Source organism: Pelodiscus sinensis, chromosome 10, assembly GCF_052426305.1.
Source record: "Pelodiscus sinensis isolate ZL-2025 chromosome 10, ASM5242630v1, whole genome shotgun sequence".
Taxonomy (NCBI): domain Eukaryota; kingdom Metazoa; phylum Chordata; order Testudines; family Trionychidae; genus Pelodiscus; species Pelodiscus sinensis.
This window is the reverse complement of record NC_143061.1, coordinates 46,608,499-46,625,311: the sequence shown is the minus strand read 5'-3', so window position 1 is coordinate 46,625,311 and position 16,813 is coordinate 46,608,499.

Here is a 16,813-nt window from a genome sequence, read left to right as displayed (position 1 = left end):
TGATCTCAACTAAAATATCCCAACTAGGGCTTTGTTGAATCAGGACTTAAAAATCTCTAGGGATGGAGAATCCACCACTTCCCTAGTTAATCCATTCCAGTGCTTCACTACCCTACTATTGAAATAGTTTTTCTCAATATCCAACCTAGACCTCCTTTGCTGCAACTTGAGACCATTGCTCCTTGTTCTGTCATCTGTCACCATTGAGAACAGCCTCTCTCCATCCTCTTTGAAACCCCCCTTCAACTAGTTGAAGACCACTATCAAATTGCCCCATACTCTTCTGTAGACTAAATAAGCCCAAATCCCTCAGCCTCTCCTCATAACTCATCTGCTCCAGCCCCCTAATAATTTTGTTGCCCTCTACTGGACTTTCTCCAATGCATTCACATCCTTCTATGCTTTTAATATGTACGTGGTGGTCCCCTCTGTATATATAGTCCTGTTCCTGCTACTGAATTTGGAAATAGTATCTATGCTCACTCAGGAACAGTCTTTCTGATCCAGAGCTCCCATGACATGGCAAACAACCATGCATTCATACAGCCAAGACTCTTCTTGTGCTATTTGCTGGGAGCCAGGTTGGGTTAAGCAGCTGGAAAAGAGGCCATAACAAAACTGAGAAGTCTAGAAAAGTAAAATATAACTGAACCAAAAAGGTCAGAGTTCAGCTCTGTTTGAGGGGCAGGCTGAGGTTCAGTCTGGTCCCTGTTTTATCAAGCTAGCTCATTCATAGCTAAAACTATTGGAAAAACACTTTCTTACTTTTCTGAGTGGTAACATGTTCTATTCAAACTTTGAAAGACAGCATACTTTTAAAGGGGCCTGTAGCAGAGCAGCCATCGTTTTTCATACAATTTCAGTTCTGGTCTGATGTCTCTTAGAATGTCACATCCCAATGTGGTAACAGAACATAATGCAGATAAGGTAACATTCTAGAAATTAAAATATTCAGGGATAGTCTTTTCTTAAATTCCTTACTCCCTTTGTGGAAATGAATCCGTTACAGATCTGAAAAATAAACTCACACTTGACCCAATGCCCTTTTGGCTTCCATTGACTTCAGCAGCACCAGGTGCCTGCTGCCTCTAATGCTAGATTAAAATTTGCTAATGGATTTGTAACAGTCTATTCCCATCAGTTCACAGCAAACAGGAGTTTGCTTTAATGTGCATTATCTGTGTTTATCTCTTTATAATTATCTTTCATTTCCAAACATATGATGGAGGCACTGTAGCTTGTGGTTATAGTGTTCTGTTGCCAGGGCCAGAGAGAGAAGCCCAGGAGAGATAAGAAAGCTCTTTTAGCTCCTTATTGAAGTGAGGTTGAAGCAGAGGGGAGGAGGGAGAGATTAAATGGAAATATGCTTCAGTCTGAACAGTTAGAGCCATGCTGTGCTAAATAACATTTTAATTCACTTTTAAACCCAGTGTTCAAACAGCAAATAAATGTATACATTTTTTTCTTTCTATACCAAATTTGTTGAAAGGAGAAAAAGTTATCCAAGGGTGCATCTACACTGCACCGTTATTTTGAGATAACTAGCGTTATTTTGAAATAACAATGTGAGCTTCTACACAGCCATTCTGTTATTTTAAAATAATTTTGAAATAATGGATGGCTTATTCTGAAATCTGTAAACCTCATTTTACAAGGAATAACACCTACTCTGAAATAACTATTTCAAAATAAGGTGTGTGTAGATGCTCCATTGCGGCTATTCAAAATAGCCCCTCACCAGGGCCATTCTAAGTTCTTCCTCCCAGTGTCTCCTGGGGCTTTAAATCGAGATAGCATGTCTACATTAGGAAAGCTTGTTTTGGACTACTTTTGAGACTTCCCTGCAGTGTAGACATGCTCTTTCGAAATAAGCTATTTTGGAATAACTATTCCAGAACAGCTTATCATATATATATATATATAGTAGCCCAATGTCTGTGACTCTGTAATGCTGAAACGCTGGCTGTTCCCTCTGGGTGGCGCTGTTGCCTCCAGCCGTGGCGCTCGGCTGACTTCTGTGCCACTCAGCCGGGCTGCCGCACAGGAGCAAGGAGCACAGGCGGCCGTTTGGGTTCCACGCTCCCCATGCAGCACGGGGCCCAAAGGGCCGCTTGCGCCGCTTGCTCCTGCGCGGTGGACCGGCTGAGCAGAACAGAAGTCAGCCGAGCGCCATGGCGGGAGGCAACAGCACCGCCCAGAGGGAACAGCCAAGGGGTGGGGCCTGGACGAGCGTGCATCTCTGACGTCAGGAAAGGGCGCCGGATTCAAAAGGAGGAAAGCGGAGCAGACACAGAGGATGCAGAGGAGACAGAGAGGAGAACGGAGGAGGCAGAGGACAGTGAGAGAGAGAGTGAGAGAGATGCAGCGGGAGGAGGAGAAGAGAAACACAGAGTGAGAAGCGGGAGGGGGAGACAAGAAAGAGAGAGAGAGACGAAGAGAGAGGCAGGAGGCGGACGAGAGCTGGATGAGCGTGCTTCCCCAACAGAGACAGAGGAGAGTGGAGAAAGATTGAGAGGCAGGAGGGGGAGAAGAGAAAGAGAGAGACAGAGAGAGAGGCAGATGGCGGAGGAGAGCTGAGAGAGCGGGGGAGGCAGTAGGAGAAGGAGGGGGAGAGAGAGAGAAACGGTGTAAGAGACCAGAGGCTCAGGAGAGAAGACTGACATGGAGGAGAGACCTGAAAATCCCGTCTCATGGTGGGCTAATTGGCTAGTTTTGAAATAAGTGTGCAGAGTAGACATACCCCAACTGACTACCCCAAGTGTTGGAGGGCAGGGATAGATTACAGAGTGACTTAGACAGGTTAGAGGATTGGGCCAAAAGAAATCTGATGAGGTTCAACAAGTACAAGTGCAGAATCCTGCACTTGGAACGGAAGAATCCCAAATGTTGTTACAGACTGGGGACCGAATGGCTAAACAGCAGTTCTGCAGAAAAGGACCTGGGTATTACAGTGGATGAAAAGCTGGATATGAGTCAACAGTGTGCCCTTGTAGCCAAGAAGGCTAATGTCATATTAGGTTGCATTAGGAGGAGCATTACCAACAGATCCAGAGAAGTGATTATTCCCCTTTATTAGGCTCTGGTGAGGCCACATCTGGAGTACTGTGTCCAATTCTGGGCCCTCACTATAGAAAGGGTTTGGACGCATTGGAGACGGTCAAGTGGAGGGCAACCAAAATGATTAGGGGGCTGGAGCACATGACCTACAAGGAGAGGCTGAGGGATTTGGGCTTATTTAGTCTACAGAAGAGAAGAGTGAGGGGGGATTTGATACCAGCCTTCAACTTCCTGAAGGGCGGTTCCAAAGAAGATGGAGAGAGGCTGTTCTTAGTAGTGATGGATGGCAGAACAAGGAGCAATGGTCTCATGTTACAGTGGGAGAGGTCTAGGTTGGATATTGAGAGAAACTATTTCACTAGGAGGATGGTGAAGCACTGGAATGGGTTCCCTAGGGAGGTGGTCGAGTCTCCATCCCTAGAGGTTTTTAAGTCTCGGCTTGACAAAGCCCTGGCTGGGTTGATTTAGTTGGGATTAGTCCTGCCTTGGGTAGAGGGCTGGACTTGATGACCTCTTGAGGTCTCCTCCAGCGCAATGATTCTACATGTTTTGTTAGTCTATAAAGTGCTACCAGACCATTTGTTGTTTTATTCTTATCACTGTTATCCTCATCTTCCCTCTTCAATAGTCTTGCCCACAAAAGAGTAGGGCCTTGTCAGCAGAGATACTTAGAATCTCACCTATGTAATGGGCCATATTCTGTACATTTAACCAGAGCCAGCAACGCATATCAGCATGACTAGAATATTTCCCTTCCATCTACCCCTCCAGTTGCTTCCAGTGGAAAATGTGTGTGAGGAAATGATGTGTGTAGTTCTGAAATATTTAGATAGTATTGCACACTGTCTGCCATCCCAGGTCTGACATTTCAGGGTTACTAAGGTGACCTCTTAGTCACATCACTGCAATAAGGAGAATGGAAAAAATGATACTAGTCTCAGAAATAAATACATTAGAATAACCCACTATGTGAGGCTCTGTGGTTGCTGACGGGAAAGAAAAAAAACTGATGCTTGATAAAGATCTTGGTGCTTGATGTGTTCCTCTTTGCACCCACAAACTGTAAACACGTTCTTTCAAATGGCATTTCCGCCAAGACTTGGCAGTTTCCCAGTTCATAATAAATTATTTAGGCTCAAGTACTTTAATAGCTTTACCTGAGCTATTGTGGTTTCTTAAATTGACATGAAATAATTTAAAAGTAATATAAAAGCTACTCAAAAAATTCTGGCTTGCCTGTTGGGCCCTGGCCCATCAAGATTGCACCAGTTAAGGGGAGATGAGAGATTTAGCAGAATAATTACCTGCTGAAGATATTTCCTTTGCAGCATGTACAAAGGGCTAAGGCTCTGATGGACCTATGAGAGAAGTGAGTCAAGCTGGATGAAAATGTTTTGGCAAAATCATTTTTTTTATCTAGAAAATCAAGTTTTCAATAAAAACAAACTTAGTTTTGTGGAATGTGTCTGCTTTTTGTAGAAATTTTTGACTTTTTGTCAAAAAAAACCCACATTCCTGCCAAAAAGCAATTTTTTTGTTTTGATTTTTTTGATGAAAAATGGCACAACTTGGTTTGGTGATGTGATGGGAGCCCCCGGGGGTAAAAGCTGACTACCCAGTGAAAACTACTGGATGATGGTGAAACAAATGATTTTTTTATTAAACAGAATGGTTCTTTTATCAAAAATCAAGTGACTTTTAAATGAATTTTAAAACATGCAATTGCCTAGTGCTTTTACAGGAGGGGAAAACTGAACCAAACTGCACTTAACTGATTACAAACTTTGTGATTACAATTTGATTATATTAAATCACTATCTCTAATTCGCTTAAGGCAGCACAGCATGCAAGCAAAAAATACAAAAACAAAGCCAATATAATGATAATAAAAACTCCATCCACAGCTAGCACCTCTATGGTTATTTTAGGGCAGCTGGTGGAGTTAGTCATAAATCTACCTTTACAACTTAACAACTCCTGGGTTTCTATTTCTAACACTTATACTTGGCCTACATACAACCCCACTACACAACAAAAGATTATACAATTTACACTGTGTGGTTAATAGAACTCAGTTACACTCTACAGAATTACACAGTGAAATTAACATGATTCAAATATTAACTAAACCAATAACTAATATATTCAAGCAATACTTAAAAATCCAGCAATGATAACAGCGTAAAGACACCCTAGAACTCAAAGCATGCTCAGAACTCACGCACCCCTATCTTTGACTCGAAGGGTGGGGAGGCAGCCTCAGGGAGATCAGTCCTTCAACTGGGCAAAAAAGACACGTGCCCTCAACACTTGGAACCTCCCTGAACAAAGGGGTCGAGGGTACCTTATTAGGGTTGTTCCCTGTCCGGGCCTGACAGGCTGGTAATGAGGTAATGTGCAATAATGCCCTTTAGGATTTTTCATGATGCCCACCTGATGGCCCCGTGGACAGTGCCGGGTGTGGGCATGGTCAGTGTGCATGGTAGTTGCGTCTTATCTCCTTATGCCTACCTCCCTACCTTCAAGGACAGGTCAAGAGAATCTTATTTATCTCTTGCAGCTGTGCTCTATCTTTTCATGCTCACCTCCCTGTTCTTAGATGCCTACAAGGTTAAATTTTGTTCACAGAAAGTTGCATTGTGCGCTTACAAGTTATGCTTTCTCAGAGTGTGTCAGCAGCCTACATTTTCTGTGAGGGGCCTTTGTGTGGCAGAATGGGCAATGCACACGTGAGGCCGTGATGTAAAGGATCTGCTCTGTGACAAAATGTTTGGTGACAAAATTTTCCACTGTACATTTGGAAGACATCACCTCCCCTATTTTTATTGATTTATTTTGCACAGTCTGGTCTTATATTTTGCAACCATCTGAAGTGGATTCAGGTCCTGCCAGATGCCCTGCCAGTTGTTTCTTCTCATTAGGACCAGCTGGGCTCCAGCTCTAGACCTCTGCTGACCACAGCCATGATAGCACAACACAAGGATGGATGGTCTTTCTGCTGACTGCCCTGTCAGCCACTCTGACCATTTGCAAGCATTGGTGGGAAATCAAAACAGATAATCACACCCTTGAGAACAGATTTAGGTGTGAAGCTGGGGGTATGTCTACACTACCCCACTAATTCGAACTAGTGGGGTAATGTAGGCATACCGCAATTGCAAATGAAGCCCGGGATTTGAATTTCCCGGGCTTCATTTGCAATTGCGGTATGCCTACATTACCCCGCTAGTTCGAACTAGCGGGGTAGTGTAGAAATACCCTGGCTTACCTTGGAAAATAGGTCTCCTTGGAATATTTCACTTGATCTTAAGCACTGACTTAACTCTTTCCTAACACTTCTCTTTCCATAGCTATCTTTGCTATAGTTATAAAGCTCAGCAGTTCTTTCTGTAATTTTTATTTAAGTTTTGGGTGGAGGGTACTTAAGTAATGTATTGGATCAAAATCAATGATTCTCTGGCTTACTCTGTACCATTTGCTCTACTATAGCAACACAAAAATGCCAGACATTGGCTAGATCTTGCTATTTTCCCCAGAATGTGTACAGCCATCTTAGGGTTCTGATAACACCCATCTTCAGCTCTCATATGTTGGGGGTGCAGAACACAATGTAGGGTGTGGTGCTACCTCTGGCAATCTCCACTTAACTGAGGGCTGTAGCCAGTGGGAATAGTACAAAGCAGCCTGGGGGCATTTCTGTTTTCAAAAGTGGAGCCCTAGCCTGCTCTAATCTGCATGGGCAGCAGGACTGGCATAGAAGTGGCCATGGATCAAGGACTCGCAATCAGCTCCCTTGCTCCTAAGCAGAAATTGGCATAGCAGTGACTCTGTCCTCAAACATTTATCGTGAGAAATGCTATCTTTTCTTAATCTCACGTTTTCAGTCTCCTGAGAGCCTGTTATCAAATGGAAATATTTTTAGCACTCATTTCCTTTCTGATGCTGTGTGTACATACATAAGATCTGCTCTGAAGATCTAATTTTAAACTAAATCAGTTCTTCATAAGGTCTGACATATGTACTTCTAATATATAGCACTGCCTAATTTGCTCATGCTCTTTACCTGAGATGATAGAATAGAAGACATTAATATTAGATGAATAGCACATTAGTCAAGGAACATAAAATGACCCACTATAGAGTTAGGTGAATGATGCAAAGCAACTGAATTGTAGCATGTATTTGATAAATAATACATTATTCATCAGCTACCTCATTGACAAACAGTACTCAGCTTCTCTTTTCCTTATTGTGGACCTGGTCCAATTCTGTTTTACTTCAGAGGCTGGGTGTGGCGGAGTGGGGGTCCCCCTGCACTGTGATGGGAGATTCTCACTGACTCTCCCAAATGTGTATTAACCCAGACACCCAAGCTCAGTCTCCCAGGGAGGGAGACAAAGGAAGGAGGGTGGAGACCAGCACCTGGCTGGGGGGCAGGGCTGGAAGAGAGTGGTAGTTTCTGTCTGGTATCATGGAGGAGGCAGCCTAGGGAGCAGCGCAGACAGCACCCCCACTACGCCACACTGGCTCAGCCAGATTCTGCTCTCAGGTTCGGAGGGTAACCAAGAAGACACAAATGGCTTAATGCAAATAAATTCAAGGTATATTAGATATTACAGGTGATATTAAAAGAAAAGGCAAGAGAAGGCTGGCAACATCCCTTTGGCTTTCTGGGGACTCCGACTCAGCAAGGGATGGACTCCTGGGCCAGGTCCAAAAGGCACCTCTGCACAGTTCTGGGTCTTTCGAGAAGTCCAAAGGGCATTGGTAACATTAAGCGATATATAGCCTGTACACAACATCCTAAAACAGCAACTAACTCTGTGCTAAAGCAGAAACCAAAACAACACCTGCCTGTGAGAAGTTTCCCACAGACAGGCTCTGGTTACCATGGAGTCTATCTTAACTATGGGATGAGCTCCCCCACACACACTAGGCACAGCCTATCTCTCTCACAAGCTAGCTAGCTGGGAATTTTCCTTGCTAACAGCAGGCCAAAGCCTGTTTTCTAGTTTGCAGATATGAGAACTGGGAAGATTCACTAACTCCTCGAAATACAATGGTCTTCCGATTTCCCAACCACGACATTCCAGCCCTTGAATCTTCACAGTTTTCCATGTACTGCAATCTGTCGCTGATAAATAGTGCGGGGTCTACAGGTTTTCCAGGTCACATTATGTGTTAATACACTTGGGTGGCAAATAATGATACAGCCATCCTTCAGTCCACACTCACTCCCCATTGCCCGTTATATTACAAGTGATGCGATCTTCTGTGTTGCATGATTACAGCACCGTAATAACGCAAAGGACAAGTTGGGAGTGGCTCCACACATTCTCAGAAAGAGGACAGTAGGCAAACCTTAAGGCTAAAGAGAAACAAAAACAGATTATTCTCTTTTACGCAGCTTGCTCAAATCGTAACAGCAGGGTAATTACCCTCCCCTTCTACAATTACCTCCCTTCCAGTTCCTCGGGAGGGGAGAATGCTTATTCTACCCACCCCTCCACCTCGGGTTTGATGATTTCGGGGGGGGGGGGGTCTCATTGTCCTGGAATTCCAACAATTTGTCATGTATGGCAGCAGTGCCGTCCTTGCCCTGCTGGATGCGTTCGGCTATGTACCATCTCCATTTCACAATGGAACTCTGCTGGGTTCATCCAAGTCTGTTCTGGGTGCTCTGATCTAGGATCCACAGAACAATTGAAAAGGCTGGTCGGAGAAGGAAGGAACAACCCATTTCACACATACAGAATGGGAAGTGATTGCCTAGGAAGGAGTACTTCTGAAAGGGATTTAGGAGTCATAGTGGACCACAAGTTAAACATGAGTCAGCAGTGTGACACTGTTGCAAAAAAAAAAGCAAACGATGATTCTGGGATGCATTAACAGAAGTTTTGTGAGCAAGACATGAGAAGTCGTTCTTCCACTCTACTCTGCACTGGTTAGGCTCCAATTGGAGTATTGTGTCCGGTTCTGGGCACCACATTTCAATAAAGGTGTGGAGAAATTGGAGAAGATCCGGAGAAGAGCAACAAAAATAAATAAAGTTCTAGAAATCATGAGCTACAAGGGAAGACTGAAAGAACTGGGCTTGATTAGTTTAGAAAAGAGAAGACTTGAGAGAGGGGCATGATAGCGGTTTTCAAGTATCTAAAAGGGTGTTACAAGGAGGAGGGAAAAAATTATTGTCCTTGGCCTCTGATAATAGGACAAGAAGCAACGGGCTTAAACTGCAGTAAGGGAGGTTTAGGTTGGACATTAGGAAAAACTTCCTAACTGTCAGGGTGGTTAAACCCTGGAATAAATTACCCAGGGAGGTTGTGGAATTCCCATCACTCAAGGTCCCTTTCAGTTCTAGGATTCTGTGATTACACATAGAAGATCAGGACTGTAACTGAAGGAGGACTTTATTCCTTAGAAATAATATTGTTCTGTATGGTTTATCAGCGCCAAGGGTTATTTTGGCAGACTGCATACCTGCTCCTAAGTTGATATATGAAACCATTCCCTGACATCAGTGAACCTAGGGAAAAGTGGGTCAGTTTCAAGCTCTGTAACTATAGAAAGAGCACAAAGTGTACATTTGTTAGACCAAAACAGTGCTGGTTCTGCCTGTGCAATGTGGAAAACACCATTCATATAATCATCACCTGCTGCATGTTCCTTTACATCTGTGAGGGTACAGATGAGCACATCCATCTCATATTGATTCAGGACAACTTCCACTGGATTATATCTGGATTTGTGCCATGGCAGCCGAGCTGTAACCATCATTCAATGGTTTTGTCTTCACTAATTACACTTGCGTACAAAGTTCTGTTATTGGGAGTACTGTCTCTCTCTCAGGGCATGTCTACACAGCAACATTATTTTGAAATAACTTAAGTCTGTGTCTACTCAGCGGGAAGTTATTTTGCAATAATGTCAAAATACTATCAAGCTGGAGGACTTCTTACTCTGACTCCTGTAACCCTCATTGTAGGAGGAGTAAGGGAAGTCAGAGGAAGAGTGCTCTATTTCGAAATAAGTGCTATGTAGATGTTCCCAATTTCAAAATAAGCTACACAACTGTCGTAGCTCAGTATGCTTAGCTTATTTCAAGTTAAACCCTGCATTCTTAGTGTCCCAAATTTTCTAGAGGGCAGGGGCAGTGAGAGGAGGGTATAAAACCATTTTTTAACTTCGTATTCACAATGGTGCTAGTGGCATTTAGCAGTTGTTATACAGCACTAAGCCCTTCTGTGGTTGAAACTGGTTAAGGTTTGGGAGGAGAAGGAGGGACCATTTATGCACAGTGTAGTGGCAAATGCTGTTACTTCCTGTATTATTTTTGGAATTGAGTTCTGATTTTCTGCAAGATAACTAAACCGTAAAAATGTTCACACGTCACTTTTTTGCAGGATAGACTTCTACTTCACTGAAAACTAGTAGTGCCTTCTGTAAGCATGTAATGCTAGCTGCACTTTCTCAAGCCCTCCCATGTGCCATTAAGACTTGGATATTACCAAACTGAGGTCAGAGGAGCAGACACAAAATGTTTGCAGTAATAGACAATTGAATTTCACTTGCAGGGGGTACATCTACTCTACAACGTTAATTCAAACTAAGCTAATTCGAACTAACGGATCCAGACTAAAAAACTAGTTCAAATTAGCGTTTTGCTAATTCGAACTAGCATGTCCACATTAAGTGGACCCTGAACCAGGCTTAAGGATGGCCGGAAGCAGTGCCGGCAAGACATCAGAGGAGGACTTAGAGCGTGGAGATGCTGTCTCAGGCTAGCCGAGGGCTGTGCTTAAAGGGTCCTGAACCCCACCCCGGACAGACAGTTCTCAGGGGTGCCCCCGCTTGCAAAGCAGTCCTGGCTTGGATTGCCCAGAGTACATGGGCACATCACAGCACTCGGCCATCAGCCCGGCTGCACTTGCCGCAGGCTGCCATCTGGGGAGAGGGGGCAATTGGGGGGCTGCAGGAGAGCTTCCACCCCCAGAAGCCCGCAGAGCCAGCCCAGTCCTCCCCATCGGGGGCACATACCCCATTCCTCCCTCACCTCCTTCCACTTACCCTTCCCTAGCCCCTCTTCTTGATGTACAAAATAAAGGACAATTGTGTTCAAAAATGGAATCTGTCTTTATTGAACAAAACTCGGGGAGACTGGGAAAAGGAGGTGGGAGAGGGGAAGAGAGAGGGTGGGAGAGGGGAGGGCAACTAACATGATCAGGGGTTGGGAACAGGTCCCATATGAAGAGAGGCTAAAGAGACTGGGACTTTTCAGCTTAGAAAAGAGGAGACGGAGGGGGAACAGGATAGAGGTCTCTAAAAGCAGGAGTTGGGGGGAGAGGGTGCATACAGAAAAGTTCTTCATTAGTTCCTATAAAGAAGGACTAGAGGACACCAAAGGAAAGGAATGGGTAGCAGGCTTCAGAGTAGTAACAGAAAGTTGTTCTTCACAAAGCAAAGAGTCAACCTGTGGAACTCCTTGCTGCAGGAGGCTGTGAAGGCTAGAACTAGAACAGAGTTTAAAGGGACGTGAGATCAAGTCATGGAGGTTGGGTCCATGGAGCGGTATTAGCCAGGGGGTAGGAGTGGTGTCCCTGCCCAAGGTTTGTGGAAGGCTGGAGAGGGATGGCACGAGACAAATGGCTTGGTCACTGTCTTCGGTCCATCCCCTCCAGGGTCCCTAGTGTAAGCGGGGGAATGATCCCGCTATTGTGGGGAACTTTCCTGGCTTCTATACACCCCGGTGAAATGAACCAGCGAAAGGATCTGAGTCCCCGCTCCCACTTCCTTTACCCCACGGCTCCCTGATCCTGAGGGCTCCCCCTCCACTCTCCTGAGTAGCAGAGCCCTTGAAACCCCAACAAGGCTGGGCCCAGGTTTCCTGGGGCTTAATCCTTGACCTTGTAGTCACTAGGGGCAGGAGTTAGGGTGTCCCCACTCCGAGGTGCTCTCTTTACACTGCAGGCCTTCTTGGCCCAGTGATCACTTCATAAGGTTCAAAGCAAATACAATTTATTAAACAACAACTGATTAAAGAGAAAAGAATAAGAAAAAATGAGAATGGTTAAATGAGAACACACAGCCCTGCTCTGTAGCACAGGGACATCAAAACAGCAGCCTGCAGAGTGTAAGGACAGTTCACAGTCTGTTCCTTAGAGGCCCTGGATATGCTGCAGGGGGGCTACAGGCAGGACACGCTAGCTCTGGTAGTGACCACACAGTCTCAAGCTCGAAGTGGCCAGACCCCTCTCCCAGTCCAGAGCCTTTCCCCACACTTTGCTGGTCCCAGGTGCTCACCACATCCAGCTGCAGGCTGTGCTGCTTGGCCAGTTCCAGCTCCTTGTGTGGCTTCTCTGTTCCTTTTGGCTCTCTGAGCACTGCCAGTCTGCTGTTCAACACAGGGGCTGCTCTCCTTGAGTTGTGTATGCCTGGCTCTGCTGTTGCAAGACAGTCTCTCCACACAGCTTGTACTCCTGGCCTGTCTGTGTCTGGTTCTGTCGCTGCAGGACTTCTTCATACAGCTTGCACTGCTCTTTCAGCTCTCTGTCTTTTTAGGACACAGCTTGTTTGTTCAGAGAGAGAGCCAGAACAATCCCAGCTCACAGGGATGACGGGGCCTGGCCTCTCCCCTTTCTCACTAGCCTGTCCAACCTGTCAATCAGGCTGAGCTGGAGTGTTGGCTGCTTTCCATTGTCTCTGGGGTCTGTCAGCCTCCTGAACCCTTCCCCCTCTGAAAGTGGCAAACCAAAAAACTCCCACAGAGTTTTAGTAAGGGGTAACAGTCCCCTTACACTAGGGTTGGCCGCTGTCGGCAGACAAGCTACTGGGCTAGATGGACCTTTGGTCTGACCCAGGATGGCCATTGTAAGCTCAGGGCTCAGGGTCGGGGGTCTCAGTGGACCACCTTTATTTTCATGCACACCTGCTCCTGGGTGGCCAGGCTGGCAGCTCTCCTGCCCTAGCCGGCCACTTTCCTGTGCCTAGTGCGGAGGTCGTGGATGGGATCCACGATGTCTGCACTAGACCAGGCGGGTGCCCGCCTCTTGTGGTCCCGGGCAAGCTCCCGGGAGCCGCCAGCCTGGTCCCGGGAAGAGGGGGAGGGCTGGGGGGCATCGGGTGGATGGCTCGATCCGTGCCAGGTGCAGGGTCTGCTGGCTGGGTGCTGGCAGGCTTGCACCTGGCACGGGCACCGTAACCAGCCCGTGCCCCTTTAAGGGGTCTGGGGCCGGGAGGGGGACAATAGAGTTTCCCTGGTGTTGGCCAGAGTGGCCACCAGGGAAAGCTGGGGAGGGCTAGCCTCCCACTAGTTCTACACAGCCCTTAATTCGAACTAGTAAGTTCGAACTAGGCTTAATCCTCGTGGAATGAGGATTACCTAATTCGAACTAACGGAGCGCTAGTGTAGCGCCTATGAAAGTTAGTTCGAACTAACGTCCGTTAGTTCAAACTAACTTTGTAGTGTAAGTTCGAACTAGGCTTAATCCTCGTGGAATGAGGATTACCTAGTTCGAACTAAGCGCTCCGTTAGTTCGAATTAAATTCAAACTAATGGAGCGATAGTGTAGCACCTATGAAAGTTAGTTAGTTCGAACTAACTTTGTAGTGTAGACATACCCTAAGGGTATGTCTACACTACCACCGCTAGTTCGAACTAGCGGGGTAATGTATGCATACCGAACTTGCTAATGAAGCCCGGGATTTGAATTTCCCGGGCTTCATTAGCATAAAGCCGGCGCCGCCATTTTTAAAAGCCGGCTTGTTCGAACCCCGTTCCTCATTCCATAAGGAACAAGCCCTTTCCGAAAAAGTTTTTTTGGAAGAGGGGGTGTGTGGGTGCGGAATACGGAGTTTTGATGAAAGAAGAGGCCTCCAGAAAATCCCACAAGTGCCCTGCTGGCCACCCATCCACACTCATCACAATTCTATAGTTCATGTTTCCTGGCTGCTCTTAAAGCTGCAGACACAGGGGACAGAGCTTGTGGCAGGAAGCAGCTGCCAGTGCTGATGTCTGGGCAGCATGTCGCAGCCAGAAGCCCCCCCAAGAACTCCCTGCCCATCTCAGGGAGCACACACAGGGCTCCCAGGAGCCTGCCAGGGGCCGCAAAAGGTGTGCACCATCCTGGTCTGAGACAGAGATCCTGGCCCTCCTGGAGGTGTGGGGCAATGAGAAGAACCTCCAGGATCTCCATTCCAGACACAGGAATAAGGACATCTGTAGATGTACAGACAGATGCCTGAGAGCATGGCCACGAAGGCACAAATCTGGACTCTGGAGCAGGTCCAGAGCAAAATGAAGGAACTGTGGCAGGCCTATGACAGGATGAGGGAGAGCAGCTCATGCTGCAGGGCAGGCCCCCACTTTTCCCCTATTTTGATGACCTGCACCACATCCTGGGGGCCAATGCAACCTCTTTCCCATTCCTTGTGGTAAACTTGTGGCTGGAGATGACCGTTGTCACCTGCCCGGCGCTCCTAGCCCACGGGGAGGACTAGGAGGAGGAGGATGTTGCTAGCCCTGTGACCCCCATCATGCTGGAGACAGTACCCCATGGCCTGGATGTGTCCCAAGCATCCTGCGAAGACAGGGAGGGTTCATGAGGGAAGTGCTCTTAGTTTTTCACACACACAGGGCAGGGGTTGTGGGCTCTGAGGGGCTGTGGTGTGATTGTCACTCGGCCTGGGCATTGTGCTGCAGTCCATGCAAGTGGATGCATGTGCAGCACCAGTTGGCATTACGCAGCCCTCAGAAGGCAGCACCAGAGCACCCCTGGGCTCCTGTTCACAGGCTCTGGGGAGGCTACCCACACTTCTGACCCCTGGGGGATGCCCTCCCACCATGAGCCACTGCTGGAAGGAGGTTGGGAACAACGGCACAGACTCTGGAATGCTGCACATGGGCATGCCTGTATGCTCAAGACAGCACCTGCTCCCAGGGATAGTGCTGCCAGGCATAGGACTGTGTGTGGCCCTGAATGGAAGCCCAGATAGTGCAAGGCCCCTCTCCCAGCCATTGGATCCCAGCGTGGCTGGCCATTTCCCTTGCCTGCTTGTCCATCAAATCCTGTAGGGAAGGGCCCATTGTCCAGGCCACAAATGGCATTGTTCCCGGGACATCACCTTCCTCTGACCACCTCCCTTTATTCTCCCTCACCAGACCAGCCTTGACTGTGGGGTGACCAATACCACCCAACCCAGCTGTCCAACTCTGGGGGAGCCTGAGGCTCTGGAGGGTCCAGGAGGACCTCATGAGGGAGCATGTGTCCATCCTCTGGGACATGCAGCAGACACTGGCCCAGAAGGTCTGGAACAACGCAAAGTGGAGGGCCCAGATATGGACAGAGCTGCTGCAGCAGCACTGCAACATGTGTGCGACCATCTGGGAGCTCCTGACCTACCCAGAACCAGTCCCAGTCCCTCCTCCAGTCCCTGATCCCCCTCCCATGCCTGACCCCACTCCAGGTCTCTGATCCTCCCAGGACCCTCCAACTCCGAGCTTGCCCAGGTCCCCGCACACAAGGCGGAACAAGCACCTGAGCCACGTGCCACTCTCAGCCCCTGCTCTGAGCCTTTCCTCCCCCTCCAAGGTTCTCAGCCCCCTCCCCATTTCCATGTTCTCATTCCCTCGCCTCCCCCATTACTTCATCCCAAATAAATACGCATTTTTTTCAAAACAAAACATTTTTTATTGTGTCTGCAGGGAAGATAGTTGGAGGGGGAAAGGAGGGGTTGTTGGAGGAAAGGCAGATGGGGCAAGGCACAGGCTTCTAGTGGGGCATCCCTGGAAGAGTTCCTGGGGACCTTGAAAGAAACTGTCTCTCAGGGCCTCCCAGATGCGCACCCCTCCCTGAGGGGCCTGGTGGATAGTGGATGGCTACTGTGTGTGGCTGTTCAAAGGCCCATCCCTCCTGGCCAGACTGTGCTCCCCACCCTGGAAGGAAGACCTTTTTCTCCATGATGTTGTGGAGCACACAACATGTGGATATCACCTTGGGAATTCTGTGCTCCCCCACATCCAGGTACATCAGGAGGTACCAGAACTGCTCCTTTAAGTGCCCAAAGGCACTTTTGGCCTGCATGCGGGTGCTGGAGAAGCGGCCAGTGAGCAAGTCCTTCCTTGGGTCCAGTGTCCAGTGTTTGGCTTCATCATCCACTGCATGAGGGGGTAGGCTGCATCCTCCATAATGCACCGTGGCATTTCCACCTCCCCGACCCTAATGTTGTGCTCAGAGAAGAAAGTGCCTGCTTCTGGTAGAGGCTGGAGTTGCAGAAGACGTGGGTGTCATGCACCTTCCCCATCCAGCTGATGAAAATGTCTGTAAATTTGCTGCGGTGGTCAACCAAGACCTGCAGGACCATAGAAAGTATCCCTTTCTGTTTATGTACTGTGCTGAACAGGGGCCTGGGGCCTGGATGGAGATGTGTGTTCCATCAATAGTCCCCCTTCCCCCCGCACAGCAAGATTGTGTTAATAGCCCTCACCACCTGCAGAAGGAGACAAACAAAGAAAAAGCAGAGAATCAAAGGGGGTGCCAGAGCCCTTGGGAGGTCCCTGCGACACCACCCCACCCCAACAAACACTCCAGAAGCCACCCCTTATGAAGCTCCCCCTGCAGGGCTATGTGACAGCGGGACTGCAGAACCCCCTCGAGATGGGGCTTCTCCACCACCACCTCCAGCCCATCCCCTGCACCTCTAACCCCCCCCCCTTTTGACTACCCCTCTCCAGGGACTGCAGCTCGAGAGTGCTATACCT